The 16,111-nt window shown below is 49.1% G+C and overlaps 1 long non-coding RNA gene across 1 annotated transcript in view; it reads right to left on the minus strand.

The window, feature by feature from the left end:
- Positions 1 to 960: 960 nt before the first annotated feature.
- The window catches only part of LOC147097611 (uncharacterized), a 58,854-nt gene continuing 43,703 nt past the window's right edge, over positions 961 to 16,111 (minus strand). The window contains exon 3 of the long non-coding RNA XR_015074296.1: positions 961 to 1,698. This is a non-coding gene — a long non-coding RNA (uncharacterized LOC147097611). The remainder of the gene's footprint in view (positions 1,699 to 16,111) is intronic.

A 16,111-nucleotide genomic window follows, 5' to 3' on the forward strand; every position in this document is an offset into this window, starting at 1 on the left:
ATTCAGGCCAAGTGAGATAAGATCTAGGTAACTGACAATTTATAGTTAGCCAGATTACAAGTTAAAGTAAGTATGAATAATAGAACAGGAAGGATGTTCCCGATGGTCGGGGGAGTCCAGAACCAGGGGTCACAGTCTAAGGATAAGGGGTAAGCCATTTAGGACAGAGATGAGGAGGAATTTCTTCACCCAGAGAGTGGTGAACCTGTGGAATTCTCTACCACAGAAGGCAGTAGAGGCCAATTCATTAAATATATTCAAGAAGGAGTTGGATATATTTCTTAAGGCTAAGGGGATCAAGGGATATGGGGAGAAGGCAGGGACAGGGTACTGAGTTTGGATGATCAGCCATGATCTCATTGAATGGCGGAGCAGGCTCGAGGGGCCGAATGGCCTACTCCTGCTCCTATCTTCTATGTCTATGTCTATGTAACAGATCAGATTATAACATATGATTTTAATATTAGAAGTAACACAATTAACAGAAGGGAAGCTACTATAAATAAGTAGAATTCTTAACCAAGGCTTTGAGGTGAAGGGGTTCAAATGAGACAATTGAAGCGTTGTCCTGGCAACACAGGTTCCAGCTGGGGCCTAATGACCGTAATAACAGAGAAATCTTGGAGATAAAGGATGCGGCCTACTGTCTGTTACAGAACAAGACAAAACTGGTTTCTACCACTTTACAGGCAGGAGTAGGCCATTCATCCCCTCGTGGGCTGATCTGCACCTCAACGCCATTTACCCACCTCGGCTCGATATCCCTCGATACCCTTACCTAACAAAAATCTATTGGCCTCAGGCTTGAAACTTTCAATTGTCCCCCAGCATCCACAGCCTTTGTGGGGGGGTGGGGGGGTGGGGGGGGAGGGAAGAGAGTTCCAGATTTTTACTACCGTTTTGTGTGGAAAAAGTGGCTCCTGATTTTGCTCCTAAATGGCCTGGCTCTAATTTTAAGATTATGTGGAATAGCACATGGCGCTGCAGTTACAGCATATCCTGTAGCCAAAGTATGTGGCTGTTATGGAAGAGTTGTAAAGGTTGGTGTATTCCAGTGGACTGGAGTCAGCTGTGTGTCAGGGTCAGCCGTGGTTCAGTTGGTAGCACTCCAAGTCAGAAGGTTGTGGGTTCAAGTCTTACTCCAGAGTTGAAAGGCGCTATATAAATACAAGTCTTTCTTTGAACTTAAGACACTGGTGGATGAACCTCAGGGCATCCAAGGTTCTACCCAATGGGCTGACTACACGCGAGTACACGGACGGCCGCGTATCACGTGCTTACTATGATCGATAGGCCAATATAGGATAAGGCAGAGGCTAAGTCTCGTATTTCCTAATAAAGCATTAAAGTTGCTGACACTAGATTCTCGGACCTATTAATTAACAAGATAAGGCAGAAGCCAAACATCTTACACCCACAACTTTCTGACTCAGGGGCGAGAGTGTTACCTCTGAGCTAAGGCTGACATTTTAAAGAGGAGTTGTAGAGCTGGAAGAGCAAATGTGAGACAAGACAACAGAGACTCCCAGCGATGAGGACACGGACCTTAATTTATCAGGATCAAGATGTTACTTCAGGATGTCTGACCAGTCGTTTTTGATCAAAATAAACATCCCATTAAAACTGCACCAGCACAGTGTGTAATTGGGTAGTCCTTGTGCCAGATAGACCAAGAGGTTCCCATGCACGATCCTCAATCTGTAATAAAAAGAGAAAACGCTCAGCCGGTCAGGCAGTATTTGTGGAGAGAGAAACAGAGTTAACGCTTCAGGTCGATGGCCTTTAGTCAGAAGTGGAAAAGGTTAGAGCTGTAACAGATTTTAAGCAAGTGTAGGGGCAGGGAGAGGGGGGAGGGGAGGAAAGAAGAAAAGGGAAAGTCTGTGATAGGCAAAAGGATATGGCAACGGGACAAGTAAAGAAACAAAAGATGGGTCTAGAGGGGGTGTAAATGACAACAGCAGAATCATTACCAGCAGGTACACTCTGAGCAGTGGTTATGATCTGAAATTGTTGAACTCAGTGTGGAGTCCAGAAGGCTGTAACGTGCCGAATTGAAATATGAAGTGCTAGAGTCATACAGCACAGAACGAGGCCCTTCGGCCCATCGTGTCTGCACCGGCCATCAAGCCCTGACTATTCTAATCCCATTTTCCAGCACTTGGTCCGTAGCCTTGTATGCTATGGCGTTTCTGTAGGGGGGCATCTTTTACCTGGTTTACGGTAATTTACCTTCCTTTACCTGGTTTACGTTGATTTACCTGGTCAAGCAGCTTTTTTTCCACTGCACTGTGACCAATACCAATCAGCGGTTTTGAATCGCTAAACCCACCCTTCCAGTTCTGACTGGAGGAACTTATAATTAATGATATATTGAAAACAGACAAATGGTCTGGATGTGAGAAAGTCAAATTTTATTAAACTAAAGAAACTACACCACACGATTAAAGTAATCATGGTAAAATTGCTTAACAGGGGAAGGCAGACGGCAAAAATGAGGGATAAATGGCTACAATGTTAACTGTTCTGCCCTTGCAGCGCGTTCCTATGCAGAGCTAGACAGGTAGCTAACAACTTGATATCTTCCCATAAAAATCACAAGGCTTGACTTTTCTTGTAAACTTTACTGAAAGATTCTTATTGTGAAACTGAAATACAATGCAGAAATGGAAGCACACATTAGTATGCAAGCACATAACTGATATGCATACACAAATTTAGGTACGCCTGAGCAACACAGTACATTTGGCATGTAACTTACCAAAACACGTGGAAACACAGCTTACTGTGAATATATATTTAGCAAACTGAAAGGCATTCTCTTTAAATTAGCCCTGTACATAGTGCATCAAAATACAGCTACAAGTTAACCAGCTAGACAGAGAGCGAGCACTTCACGGCTAGCTGTGTAAGTTTGCTTACAGAGAAAAGTTACAAACTAAACATTTTCTGCAAAATATAGTGTACACTAATCATCTATAACATTCTCAAGTACTTACAGACAAATAGTGTCCAAGGCTGGAGCGTGACAAGAATATAACTTCCCAGACCATGTGTGGCTGCAGGTCTGTGATATACAGTAGTTTACTTCACTGCACTTTACTGTGCTTTACTGCACTTTACTGTGCTTTACTGCACTTTACTGCGCTTTACTGCACTTGCTAGGTACCAAATATCCACTAGGTGGTGGCACACAATGGAAATCGGCCCAAATTACTCAAACCCCTGAATTAACTGGAAAACTAACATAAATTCCTAAAGGAAGGCAGCACATTAACCTTACAATCTTAGCAACATTTCCCTTAAATTACCACCCCTTTACTTATCCTAAGTTGCCTTGTGGAAGGTCAGAAAAATATATGCTCACCACTGCAATGCTACCTCCGTGCCCTGCGATCTTAGATCTTCATTGCCCAGAAGTGAAAAACACCCCAGTGTTTTAAAAGTGAACTGCTGGTGTTTTACTTCTTCAGACAGACTCCACGAACTGTTGAGGCACACGAAGGCAGGCGAGAGAGAGAGAGAGTGAGAGATGCTCTGAGAAGCTATCTCTTATACCCCAATTTTGGGGGCCGAGAAGTTCCCGCCCAAATCCAAGTTCATCTGGCTAAAACAAAAGGGATCCAACTGCCCTATTGTCTGGGATGGGTTTCGAATAAAGCTTGGAGTGGTTTGAATGTGTTTTCATTCTGGGGCCGAAATGTTCCCGCCTACATCCGGAGTTTTCTGGGCTAACAAAAGGGATACAACTGCCCCATTGTCTAGTAATGGGTGATTCAAACCCGTTCATTCTTAAACTGTTCCTTCCTCAGTTTGAGTGTCTTTTTCAAATGTCTGTGCTGAGCCTTTGAACCATCTCCATTCACCCTGATGGGTTTTGAATGGGGCTGGATTACTATGTAAACAGAAACCCATTCATCGTGGTCAGTCGAAACCGCAGCCTAAGTGGATAATCCTTTGTGTCAACATTCAGCAGTTTCTGTAAACAAACATCGATTGTCTCTGGAGGGAAGGGAAACTCCCTTTTTGATTGACAGAATTTGACTGCCACTGCTTCACAGACACAAAAGCTGCTTCCTTTGTCCTTGGCCACACATTCCAATGGCCATTTTATCCCTGGGCAATTTACCAACCTCAAGAGTGCAATTTTTAATAAAATGTACTGTCTTAAAGTGTGCGAAATTTCTTTTACAAAGTTCTTTGATTCCGGTGTTGCCTAAGTGCTGCCTAACTCAATGCAGCCTTTTGCGGTTCTGGGCACGTTTTAAAACATTGTCCAACTCAGAGGCAATTTAAATCACGCAAAGTCTTCGTCCACGATGTGGATTAATATTTCCCGATCTTCGGGGACTGAGGGGATTTTGCGAACCCCTACACTTCAAGCGCTCATCTAAATGCTTGTTGAATGTTGTGAGGGTTCCTGCCTCTACCACCCTTTCAGGCAGTGAGTTCCAGATTCCAACCACCCTCTGGGTGAAAAAGTTTTTCCTCAAATCCTCTCTAACCCTCCTGCCCCTTACCTTGAAACTCTGCCCCCTGGTTATTGACCCCTCTACTAAAGGGGAAAAGTTCATGTCTGTCTACCCTATCTATGCCCCTCATAATTTTGTACACCTCAATCAGGTCCCCCCTCAGCCTTCTCTGCTCCAATAAAAACAACTCCAGCCTGTCCAGTCTCTCTTCATAGCTGAAGCGCTCCAGCCCAGGCAACATCCTGGTGAACCTCACATCCTTCCTATAGTGTGGTGACCAGAACTGCACACAGTATTCCAGCTGTGGCCTAACTAGCATTTTGTACAGCTCCGTCATAAACTCCCTGCTCTTATATTCTATGGGGGAAAAATTCGGTATCGTCCCATTTAGGGCGCCATTATTGGCGGAGTGCAAAGTTTAGCGCCTGGTGCTAATTATCGCCTCCGACAGCAAACTTGGCTTTTATCGCCCCTGGAGGTGATTGGAGCGCTAAATCAGGCGCTACACACCTCTCTTAAGGCGCTAAGGCCGAGGAGCGAGGCGCTACCTCAGAGGGCGGGCGCAACGCAGGTGCTGTCAGTTAGCGATTGAACACAGACACACTGGCGCCGGTCAGTTCTTAAAGGGGAGGGTCGATCTTGCTCTGCAGCCACACCCTGCTCATTGGAGCCTTGAATCTCGGCCTGGGCAGACCTGTGGCTAAATCTTGCAGCCAGACACTATGGAGAGGGCCAGGGAGCGAGCACAGAGCTTCTGCGAGCGGGCCTTGGAGGCTCTGGTTGGTGCGGTGGAGCGCAGAAGATCCATTCTGTACCCAGAGAGTGGCAGGAGGCCTTTGCCACGCGAGTGCAGAAGAGTGTGGAGGGAGGTGGCTCAGAGAGTCTCCTCAAGCAGCATGGTACCTAGGACCCATATCCAACGTAGGAAAAAGTTCAACGACCTCACTCGGGTCGTCAGGGTGAGTGCCTTTTTTTCAAAACCTCTCCATCCCTCCATCTCAACCTCACTTTATGGCCAGAAGGTCTTAAAAGCCCCAATGCCCAACATTCATCCAACACCTATGGCCCTTTCATCAAACACACACGCGCATTCCACACTTTGCATACAGTAAGGGCTATTCAACTATGGCAGGCATTTCAGGCAAGACCATGGCTGCATACAGTAAGGGCTATTCAACTATGGGAGGCACATCAGGCAAGACCATGGCTGCATACAGTAAGGGCTTTTCAACTATGGGAGGCACATCAGGCAAGACCATGGCTGCATACAGTAAGGGCTATTCAACTATGGGAGGCACATCAGGCAAGACCATGGCTGCATACAGTAAGGGCTATTCAACTATGGGAGGCATTTCAGGCAAGACCATGGCTTTATATTTACTCAGACGCCATCCTTTTTCTTGCAGGCCAAGCTGTCTCATAATAGGAGACAGCAGCAATGGACCGGTGGAGGGCGGCCTCAGCTGCAACCCCTCAGCGATCTTGAGGAGCGCGTCCACAGGATTGTGGCAAGCCAGGTGATTGGTCCCGCCACCACTGGAGACGCCGACCCCGTTCTGGACAGCAATGATAAGGTCATCATCTTTTTGTCCTCTCTCCTTCCACTTGTTCCTCACAACAGCAGCCTTTGACACTTTCAATCCAAATCACTAAATCGCTGCACTCATGCCTCCTTTGCTGCCACCCTGTCCTCACGCTAAAGCCACTCTTGTACCTCCCTGCTTTCAGATGGTGATTCACCAGGTGAGGAGATGGGCCCTCAAGCTGCCAGTGGGAGTGAAGCTGAAGGCAAGGAGGAAGGGGAAGCCGGAGCATCAGCGCCACCCTCTCCCGAGGAAGTCCATGCCCATACTGGGGACATGCCTTCCCTGGAGGGGAGCAGGGGGGAATGGTCTGATGAAGGTGAAGCTCCAGGACCCATAGGGCTGCAGCAACGCGATGGGGGTAGGGAAGCTCGGGGGCCTTCTCCCCGGAGGGAGAGTATGCCATCGAGTCCTGCTGCACTGGACGCAGAGGAGGAGTGGGTCCTTGCTGAAATGAGCACCCAGGCGGAGCACAGGCACATGGCTGCAGTGGCAAGGGTGCCCGAATCCATTGAATCACTGGCAAGAAGTGTGGAGCACTTCGGTGTAGCACAGACAACTGCCACGCAACTGCTTAGTGCTGCAATGCAGTCAGTGGCTGGTCTCATGCAGATGCAGATTGAGGCCACGCGAGCACTGACTGCTGCCATCCTCGCTGGATCGGGCAGATTTCCCCGGGGCTGTCACCGCGCCGCAGTAAGCCAGCAATCTGTGCTCCAGCAGATTGCTCCGGATGCTGAAGTGCTGCCCCGTGGGAGTGCCAGTGTGTCGGTCGAGCAGGGAATTGCTGTCCTCTCTCAGATGCCAGCATTCCTGCTGCCACCACTGGCACTTCTCCACTGCAGTTGCCACCAACTGTAGGACAGACTGCTACCGCCCATGCAGAGTTGGTGCAGTCAGCAGCCGGGCCTTCCAGGCCCAGAGCTGGTCCAGGCCGTCCCTCAAGGGCATTTGCAGTCTCAGGTTGTGACAGTCAGCAGCCTTCCCCCAGCCTTGCTCCAGCCACTGGGGTCCCATTACGGAGGAGCTGCAGGGTGGGAAGGGGGGAATTTCGCAAGGGAAGATCACCCTCGAAGGGCAAAAAGTAGGAGGTGTGACAAAATGTTTTTCATTGTTTTATTAAAGGCCGAGGCTCATGGTCAAATTTTTGTAACTGTTTTGGACATTGTCTCCAGGTTGTGAGAGCCAGTTATGTTAATGACTGGTTTATTTTGTGTTTCTTTCTATTAGTTTGTCATGCAGAAATGAGACACACAGAGTTTGTCAAATAAAGAAGTGTCTGTATTCAAAATGAGCATGTTTGGTCTTTGCAATCATTGTTGCCTTGACCGGCTTAGGGGTTGCGGGATGGTTTCATTCAGGTTGTTTGAATGACAGAAGCCATTTCCTCAGATGGGGCCTAGAAGCGACTTGCTATGAGCCTTTGACGGACGGCCCTTCCACTTTGTACATTGTGTGCCTCCCTCCCGTCTTAGTGCTGCTGATGATCATCCTCCTCATCTTCCTCCTCCTCTTCCTCCTCCTCCTCTGCTGGTGCTCCAATGCCTGGTGGCATTGGCTGGGTCCTGAGGATTGCAAGGTTATGCAGCATGCAGCACATAACAACGAAGTGGGAAACTTGCTCAGGCGAGTACTGAAGGACTCCTCCAGAATGGTCCAGACAGCGAAACTGTTGCTTGAGCACGCCGATTGTGTGCTCAACGATGTTCCTGGTAGCTTGATGGCTCTCGTTGTATCGCAGCTCAGCAGGGGTGTTGGGCGAACGGAGCGGTGTCATCAGCTAGGTGCACAGAGGATATCCCTTGTCCCCGAGAAGCCAACCTCCTGGGTGATGCGGTACCTGGAAAAGGTCTGCCACAGAAGTCTGGTGCAGGATGAAGGCATCGTGGCCGCTGCCAGGAAAGTGGGCATTGACAGTGAGTATCAGCTGTCTGTGGTCACAGACCAACTGAACGTTTAAGGAATGGAAGCCCTTTCGGTTGCGGAAATCCTCGGCATTCTCTTGCGGCGCCCGCAAAGCCACATGCGTGCAGTCAATGGCACCCTGCACCATGGGGAAGCCCGCTATCATCGCAAAGCCCACTGTGCATTCTTGCTGCTTGTCCGGGGTCATGGGGAAAGAGATGTACTCTCATCTCCTTTTAAAGAGGGCATTTGTGACCTGACGGATGCAGCAATGCACCGCTAACTGGGAGATATTGGCGCTGTCCCCAGTAGTTGATTGAAATGAGCCATTGGCATAAAAGTTGAGAGCCACTGTTATCTTCACTGCCACTGACAGAGACGTCCTGCTCCTCAGTTGAGGCTGCAGATCTGGCTGAAGCAGGTGGCAGAGCTCAGTGACCACCTCCTTGCTGAAGCGCAGCCTTCGCAAACACTGCTCCTCAGACATATTAATGTAGGAGAACTGTTGGCGAAAAACCCTGGGAGGGTAAGGTCTCCTGTACAGAGGCTTGTTGGCCCTCCTCCGTCTGGCCATGATTGCCACTCTCTCCCTGCATCTCTGTGCCCTCCGAATGTGATGGAGAAGGACGACGTTCCCATCCATTGCAGCCCCCATAGTACCTAGGCAATCAAAGTTATTAAGGTCAAAAAGCGAAAGTACCTGCAAAGTTATGGTCAGAAGCCAAAACTACCTCAGACAGCGTTGACTCAATGCAGAAGTCTCTCTTTCTCTCTTTGTCTCTCTCAAAATCTCTCTCTCCCTCTCAGAACGAGTGGTGAAAAAATGGCTACCAGACAAAAGCCAGGAAGAGGCCCCCTTTAAATAGCGCCCCCCCAGCCCCACAGTGACTGGGAAGCGTTCCAGTCAACCTGTCGTTGGTTGCGCCAGGCGGAAAGGAGGGGGGCGCCACTCAATTTCCGTTCCGGGGCGTCACAAGGGCGTTGCACTCTCGAATGACGTCAAGATCTGCGGGCGCAGGAGATCGGACGGTATTGTTTAGCACCACCGCAAAATGTCTGGTCAATTTCGCGAGAGGCGCAGATATCGCCGCGCCCGGGTGCTAGTTGCTTTGCACCCCACTTAGCGCCCTCTTAAGGCGCTAACGGGAGGTGCAGCCAACTGAATTTTTCCCCCCTAGCCTCGGCTAATGAAGGCAAGTATGCCATATGCCTTTTTAACCACCTTATCTACCTATCCTGCTGCCTTCAGGGATCTATGTACATGCACACCAAGGTCCCTCTGATCCTCTGTCCTTCCTAGGGTCCTACTATTCATTGTGTATTCCCTTGCCTTGTTAGGTGCTGTTCCTCACTCTCAAGTTGAGCTTCATTGGAACAGTGTAGGAGGTTGAGGACAGAGAGTTCAGAGTGGGAGCAGGATGAAGAATTAAAATAGCAAACGACCGGAAGCTCGGGGTCAGGCTTGCGGGCTGAACAGAAGTGTTCCGCAAAGCAATCTCCCAATCTGCGCTTGGTCTCCCCAGTGTAGAGGAGTGAGAGTAAATAATGCTTCTTTAATGTTCAATGGCATTTTGTGTACGTAAACTCATCTAATCCCTGCTAAATGGTGCGGGGTTACAGCTTGTACTAAGCGCCGACTGCATCTTAAATAAAGCTAGTTGCATTGCACGCAGACTTAATCTGCAACATTCTTGTTATGTAGTAGAGTAGAAACATAGAAAAATAGGAGCCATTCGGCCCTTCGAGCCTGCTCCACCATTCAGTATGATCATGGCTGATCCTCTATCTCAATTCCATATTCCTGCTCTCTCCCCATACCCCTCGATGCCATTTGTGTCTAGAAATCTATCTATCTCCTTCTTAAATATATTCAGCGACTTGGCCTCCACAGCCTTCTGTGGTAGAGAATTCCACAGGTTCACCACCCTCTGAGTGAAGAAATGTCTCCTCATCTCAGTCCTAAATATCCTGCCCTGTATCCTGAGACTGTGACCCCTCATTCTAGACCCCCCCAGCCAGGGCAAACATCCTCCCTGCATCCAGTCTGTCTAGCCCTGTCAGAATTTTATATGTTTCAATGAGATCCCCTTTCATCCTTATAAACTCTAGTGAATACAGGCCTAGTCGACCCAATCTCTCCTCATACGACAGTCCTGCCATCCCAGGAATCAGCCTGGTGAACCTTCGCTGCACTCCCTCTATGGCAAGTATATCCTTTCTTTAGGTAATAACACTACCCCGTTACATCGGCCATCGCGTGTAGTGGGCGAATCTCGGGCGCAGCAACGCGCCTGCTATGAGCGATGGAGACTGCATCGCCAAAGCAGTCTCGTGTGTTTACGAGGTTTCGAAGTTGTGTCACGCCTGCCATTTGAAAAGGGTTCCCAGCCAATGTTCCCGTTAAGCTGCGTGGCCGTTCAGCGGTCTGGAGGTCCCGCACAGGCCACTTGCCGGTTTTCCAATGGGGAAAAACTGGGCGTGCGCGGAGATCTGAATGGGCCACGCAGCATGTTAAAGGGGCCACGCACCCAAAAATAAAAATGACTGGGAACATTGTTAACAGCTCTCTTTAACGTTTGTCAGCCCCTAACGGGTCTTACAAGCATGGAATACCTGGAGAAATATTGAAGTCAGGCGTAGATAAACCTTTCCCTAGAACCGATATCAACCACACAAGATTCAAGATCGCGAATGCGTGGAATCTGATGAAGGGGATTGAGGTCTCTATTTTGCCCGGCAGGCTTTCATTGCGGTTCCTATGGTTTGTGACCTGGCTCCCAGTCTGTGGTCTCCCCTCCGACTAAACCCTCCTCTCCCTCACCCACAAACCAAGGGGGCGGGGAATAGGCACGGGAGCTCATGGCCTTAGTTTCTGACTCTTTCTGAAATTCAACCTTATCCAGTTCAACAGATTCCCAAAAGATGAAAGACAAACACTCACTCACACAAGGAGGGGAAGTTACGATACCAATTCTATGTTTAGATAGTTTAAAAGCAGGCTGTGGTGAGTGTATAAAACCACACAATGCAGCTCTCGTAATCTGCGCTTACTTCCCTTTCATCATGCTTTCAAGAAACATGAGTTTTGTGTTAATGCCTTCATCGCCAGATCCCCCGGGAGCTCTCCAGCAGTCAACAGTTGAAAGAAAGACGTGCATTTCTATGGCGCCTTTCACGACCACCAGACAGTTCCAAAGCGCTTTACAGCCAATGAAGCACTTTTTGAAGTGTAGACATTGTTGTAATGTAGGAAACACGGCAGGATCCCACAAACAGCAATGTGATAATGACCAGATCATCTGTTTTTAGTGATGATGATTGAGGGATAAATATTGGCCAGGACGCTGGGGATAACTCCCCTATTCTTAGAACATAAGAACATGAGAAACAGGAGCAGGAGTCGGCCAATCAGCCCCTTGAGCCTGCTCCGCCATTCAATGAGATCATGGCTGATCCAATCTTGGCCTCAACACCACTTTCCGGCTCTCCCCCCATACCCCTTGACTCCCTTGTATTTCAAGAGTCTGTCAATCTCCGCCTGAATATATTGAGTGACTCCGCCTCCACAGCTCTCCGGGGTAGAGAATTCCAAAGATTCACGACCCTCTGAGAGAAGAAATTCCTCCTCATCTCAGACTGAAATGAGTGACCCCTTGTAAGAATTCGCAATAATTTACAGTTCTGAAGATCAATTTTTTTGATTGAAGAATCCCTGGGCGTTGTGCTTTTAAATTTCCAGGGATAAAAATGGCTGTCACCACATGGCCGAAGACAAAGGACAATGCTTTGTTTACAAAGCAATTGAATGCTATTAGCATTTGTTTGTATATCGAGTGGATACATCTAAACTGCAGAAGAGACTTTTGTACCTTGAATGGGAAACGTTTAAGAATTGAATGGGTTTGTAAATCACCCAGCACTGGACAATAGGGCTGTTGCATTCTCTTTTGTTTCAGCCCAGGGAGCTCCGGAAGACACATTAACCCAATCTAACCACTTTGAGTTAGCCAATCACAGCTTTCTCTTGTGCATTGGACCCTTTGGGCGGGGAATTTTGCACACAGCCCTTGCAAGGCAGAATGGCAGGGGCCTCAGCAGGTATAAAGATAGCTGCTGAGAAGCTATCTCTCTCTCTTACTTCGCTGGACCACAGGTGAGCAAGGTGTTCTGACCCCTCAACAAAGCAACCTAGCAGAAGTTTGGGGTGGTGATTTGAGGGTAATTGCTAAGATTGTTTAAATAACATTGTAGCCATTGTATCCCTCGTTTTCACCGTCTGCAACCCCCCTGTTATATAGTTTTAATGTAATTACTGTGTTCGTGTGGTATAGTTTATTCTTTGGATTGTAGTTTATTTAGGTAATAAAACTTCATTTTTCTCTCATCCAAACCACGTGTTCCGTTTTAATATCATTAATTATAAGTTCTTCCACTCAGAACTGAAGGAGGGGTAGCGATTCGAAACCGCTGTTTTAAAATTTGTTTTCTTGGAATTGGTGTGTGTGCAGGCAAAGGCTGCAAGACCAGGAAAATTACTTTAAACCAGTTTAAAGAAGCCCCCAACCCTTACACCCTTATTCTGAAACTATGCCCCCTAGTTCTAGATACCCCACTAGGGGAAACATCCTCTCAGCATCCACCCTGTCAAGCCCCCTCAGAATCTTATATGTTTCAATAAGGTCACCTCACAGAAGAATCACAGAAACCCCACAGTGCAGACAGAGGCCATTTCGGCCCATTGAGCCTGCACCGATACATATCCCACCCGATCCCCGTAACCCCTACACCAACACATATCCCACCCTATCCCCGTAACCCCACGTATTTAATCCCCCTAACACTAAGGGTCAATTTATCATAGCCAATCAACCTAACCCGCACATCTTTGGACTGTGGGAGGAAACCGGAGCACCTGGAGGAAACCCACGCAAACACGGGGAGAATGTGCAAACTCCACACAGACAGTCACCCGAGGCCGGATTTGAACCTGGGTCCCTGGCACTGTGAGGCAACAGTGCTAACCACTATGCCACCTTGCTCATTCTTCTAAACTCTAATGAGTATAGGCCCAACCTGCTCAACCTTTCATCATACGTCAACCCCTTCATCCCAGGAATCAACCTCATTAACCTTCTCTGAACTGCCTCCAATGCAAGTTTATCCTTCCTTAAATATGGAGACCAAAACTGTACGCAGTCCCACCAGCGCCCTGTACAGTTGCAAGAAAACTTGCCTACTTTTATACTCCATACCCCTTGCAATAAAGGCCAACATTCCATTAGCCTTCAAAATAGTGCCATGGAATCTTTTACTTCTACCTGAGTGAGCAGACGGGGCCTCAGTTGAACGTCTCAGACGAAAGACGGCACCTCCGACAGTGCGGCGCTCCCTCAGCCCTGCGCTGGAGAGCCAGCCTAGATTTTTGTGCTCAAGTCTCTGGAGTGGGACTTTTGAACCCTTCTGACTCAGAGGCGAGGGTGCTACCCACTGAGCCACTGGCTGACACTGGTAGAACTCCATTCAAGCTGCAAGTGTCCAAGCGAAGTGCTTCCCGTTTCACACCGATGATAAACTGGTGCGGCGTCAATCAGGAGTTAGGAACATTAGGAGCAGGAGTAGGCCATTCAGCCCCTCAGGCTGGCTCTACCATTCAATCAGATCATGGCTGATCTGCACCTCAACCCCACATTTGCTCCTTATCCCTTACCTAACCAAAATACATCGATCTCAGTCTTGACAATTGTCTGAGAATCCATGGCCTTTTGGGGGAAGAAATCCAGATTTCCACTAACTTTGTGTGAAAAAGTCATTCCTGATTTCGCTCCTGAATATTTTAGCTTTAATTTGAAGATTATGTCCCCTCGTTCTTGATCCCCCCACCAGAGGAACGAGTTTCTCCAAATCTAGTCTATCAAATCCTTTTAACATTTGAAACACCTCGATCAGATCGCCCCTCAATCTTCTAAACTCAAGGGAATACAAGCCAAGTTTATGCCACCTGTCCTCATAATTTAACCCTGTAAGCCCTAAAGTTAAGGCCCAAACTGAATCTGGAGAGAGGCAGAGGGAGACTCTCTCCTCCGGGGAGGAGCCTCACTCCAGTGTCAGTTTGAGCCATGTCTGGATTCAAGGCCGCTTTCAATCGAGGTGGCAATTTCCCCCTGCATGATGCCTCACTACATGGAAGTTTACATCGCAGAATTCGGCCTACAGGAGGAGAGCCCTGACTTTGACCTGCAATCCCATCCTATGAGGCGTCATGCCATGTGTGAACCCTTGTTAAATCACTCCTTATGAATAGCGTCAGTCTGAAGCAAACTCAACACCACACTTGTAGTGCAAAAGCACATTTAGTTAATGTAGGAATGTGGCGGAGACCACATAGGGACAATAACACAATGTATAGCCCATGCTGTTATATGTACCTAAACACAATTCACTTTGTATAGCAATGTTGTGATATGTACATGCTGGGTTGGGTTATTGGTGCAGGGTCCCTTTAAGAGCGTCGGGAACGTGATGACGTCATGACGTCGGTTGCATGATGATGTCATAGCCCCTGCACGGGGCTGAGCCTTCAGACCTCGTGGAGATTGATTAAAGTAAGACACGTTTTGTTTTTGCGTAAAGAAAAGTCTCAGCCTGTTGATTTCTGTTGACTCCAACAATGGTGACCCCGCTGCTCTTTTGGACGATTCCAAAGGCCTCATCTGAAATGGCGACGAACGCCGTTTCCGTCAAATTATCTGAGTTTTGGAAACAACAGGCTGCCGCTTCGTACGCCCAGGCCGAGGCTCAATTTGCAATCCGGGACATCACCGCAGACGACACGAGGTATTACTACGTCGTCTCTGCTCTCGGCAGCTCCACCGCGGCCAGAGTCGTGAACCTGCTCGAAAACCCCCCGGAGCTCAACAAATACGGTACGCTGAAGGCGCACCTCTTACGAACTTTCGGACTCACCGAAGCCGAGCGCGCACGCCGGCTTCTCTCTCTACCCGGGCTGGGCGACTCCAAGCCCTCGGAGCTGATGGACCACATGCTGGCCCTCCTGGGCACACACACGCCATGCTTCCTCTTCAAGGAACTGTTCCTCCAACAGCTGCCAGGTCAGGTATGGTTGGCGTTAGCCAACTCTTCCACTACCGATTTCCGCGACCTGGCCAAGGAGGCCGACAAATTTTTCTCCGCCGGGCAACAGTACTGCGTGGCCACGCAGAGCCCTGCCCCCACTGATACAGCCCAACGGCGGCAACCCTCAAGCTTCTGCTTCTATCACGCGCAGTTTGGCCCCAAAGCCAGGAAGTGCCGGCCCCCGTGCAGTTTTCCTGCATCGAAGCAACCTAAAGACCACTTGTCGGCTGCCATGGCTGTCGGCCGTTCAGGCAGTTTGTTGTTTATTACTGACACCGACTCCGGACGTCGTTTCCTTTGTGACACGGGAGCTCAGGTGAGCATCCTGCCCGCGTCAACCATAGACATTCAAGGGGGGAACCACGACCCTGTCCTCGAAGCCACCAACGGCTGTTCCATCCGCACCTTCGGGAAACGGAACGTGGCGCTTTGTTTTGGCGGGCAACGGTTCACCTGGGACTTTGTCACAGCAAAAGTGTCCACCCCACTTCTCGGTGCTGACTTCCTCTGCGCCAATGGCCTTTTGGTGGATGTCAAGAACTGACGTCTCATCAATGCGGAAACCTTCAGCTCGCTCCCATGTTCCCTCAGCGGGTCCAGCACGACGCAGTTGTCCAGTGCACTCTCGGCCTCCGATGAGTTTTCCCGCCTCTTCCCCCAGCCATGTTCTCGTCCGCTGCCACCAAACACGGGGTAGAACGTCACATTTCGACCACCGGTCCGCCCGTCTACGCCCGCGCTCGGCGCCTCGACCCGGGGAAGCTCGCCATCGCCAAAGCAGAGTTTGACACCATGGAGCACCACAGCATCATTTGCCGGTCAAACAGTCCGTGGGCTTCGCCCCTCCACATCGCCCCGAAACCAGGCCTCAACGACGCGACGACCCCCGACCGCTATCCGATTCCACACATCCAGGACTTTTCCGCCCGCCTGGTCGGGAAAGTGGTATTCTTGAAAGTGGACCTCGTCCGGGGTTATCACCAGGTCCCCGTCCGGCTGCAGGACGTCCCGAAAACCGCG

Source organism: Somniosus microcephalus, chromosome 31, assembly GCF_052327205.1.
Source record: "Somniosus microcephalus isolate GS21.2 chromosome 31, FLI_Smic_1.0, whole genome shotgun sequence".
Taxonomy (NCBI): Eukaryota; Metazoa; Chordata; class Chondrichthyes; order Squaliformes; family Somniosidae; genus Somniosus; species Somniosus microcephalus.